General features: G+C 43.3%; 1 long non-coding RNA gene across 1 annotated transcript; it reads right to left on the bottom strand.

The window, feature by feature from the left end:
- Window positions 1-502: 502 nt before the first annotated feature.
- On the bottom strand, window positions 503-1,454 carry LOC120878525. Its single transcript, XR_005724565.1, has 2 exons — window positions 1,419-1,454; window positions 503-1,233 (listed from the first exon to the last, which is right to left on the bottom strand). It is a non-coding gene; the product is annotated as an uncharacterized LOC120878525 (long non-coding RNA).
- Window positions 1,455-1,821: the final 367 nt, after the last annotated feature.

The following is a 1,821-nucleotide window of genomic DNA, read 5'->3' as shown; positions in this document are numbered from 1 at the left end:
ACACTCGGTAACTGGGGGCTTTTCTTAAGGATTTGTTTGCTGGGTGTTTCCTTGATTAGCCACTGCTTTTTTTGTTTTTTTTCTGTCTTACTATCATGACATTTTCCATATTGAAATAATTTTGAATTGTCATGGTTTTTATTAACTGTAATCAATTCATAGCCTGTCGCCTGGCTAACTACCAGCACGGCAGAGCCCAGTCCTTTGCACTTTGGAGGCCCTGAGTGGCCACTTGGTGAATGGCCACTGAAGTTACAGCATGTGGTTCCAAAAGAGACTGTTAGCAACGTCCCAGATGGCTCAGTGGTAAAGAACCCGGATGCCGGTGCGGGAGATGCGGGTTCAATCCCTGGGTTGGGAAGACCCCCTGGAGCAGGAAATGCCAAAGAGACTCTAAGTAAAAGAAGATCTTGCCATTTCCCTCAGGTCATGGAATCCAGCACATGCTTTTCCATGAAAAAGAGACATTTTCAACACAAACAGATTACGCTGGATGACAGGCTCTTGAAACAATAGTTTTCATTTTAAGGTTAATCGTAGTCCTTTGAAGATTTGAGATACCTGGGTGGCTCCATATGGCATTTGGAATCTCTTTTTTTCGTGATCTTTCATCTACAACACAGGGATCTGATGCCAAACTACTCCCAACTCTAAAACCACACAGTAACTTTTTTTTTCCTGTAAGATTAATTATATCCAAGTTTTAAAGAGACACACAGAACCTTATTATTTTCACTTTTGTTGAAAATGAAGCATTATATTCTGATATAAAGTGACCGATGATACTGTAATCAAATGTTCTTTATATTTCCAATTAAGAATTGGTTCTAGGAGTAAAATTCTTTTCAGGTGAATGAGTAATCATTTATGCATTCAGTAGTACATCCTGAAAACGTGTACTGAATCCTTTCTACTCTCTGTACCAAACAGATAACCCAGCATCGCCTGGGCCTGGAGCACGTCTTGACCCATTTACAAGCAGGCTGAGGTGAGACTGATGACTAAAGATGGGAGTGGCTCCAGCAGATCTTCAGAGACACCGACTGCAGAATGAAGATGACGTGGACGTCAGAAGTCTTCAGAGAGAAGAAACACAGATGCCTTTTGATCTCCTATCCCTTTTCTCCCCATCCACCACATTTCATAGTTCTCTCCTAGTGTGTATTCTTAAAAAGCTGATTTTTTTAAGGCACCCCAGATGCCTGCTGAGTGCCTGGATACTTTGGCAGCTGCCTGATAATCATAAGAACAAATGACCAATATTTAATAAAGTGATGAACACTTTAAAATTTAAAAGTAATTTAAAACAATTGCTGCTAAAATTCAGCACAGTGAATGCAATTAACGTGAAGCCAAATTTGCTTTCACAGATTATAAAAAAAAAAAAAAGATTGATACATCTTTAGAGAGGAACTTACACTTCAGTACCCCAATAGAGGAAGAAAGGGCTTCCCTGGTGGCTCGGAGTCCCTGGTGCCGGGGTCGGGAAGATCCTCGGGAGGAGGGAATGGCCACCACTCCAGTATTCTTGCCCGGAGAGTCCCATGGACAGAGGAGCATAAGGCTATGCCCATAGGGTCGCAAAGAGTCAGACCTGAGTGAAGCAACTGAGCCCACAGAGGGAAAGCAAGCGCCCTGCTCACAGCGATCATTCACGCAGCGTTGGCGCCCCCTTCCACCTCGGGACCGAGAGTGGCAGTCCAAGTGAAGATGTGAGCAAACCACGCCTCTGGCTCTGTTACAACTCTGAATTCCACCAAAGGGGGAGGTGTTGGGTCAACAGTTTTCATCTAAGTGTGCAAATAAGCATCGTGATAGCAA

The sequence above is a fragment of the Oryx dammah genome, unplaced genomic scaffold (assembly GCF_014754425.2).
Source record: "Oryx dammah isolate SB20612 unplaced genomic scaffold, SCBI_Odam_1.1 HiC_scaffold_19, whole genome shotgun sequence".
Taxonomy (NCBI): Eukaryota; Metazoa; Chordata; class Mammalia; order Artiodactyla; family Bovidae; genus Oryx; species Oryx dammah.
The sequence above is the reverse complement of the archived record's forward strand: the minus strand, read 5'-3'. Positions and strand labels throughout refer to the sequence as shown.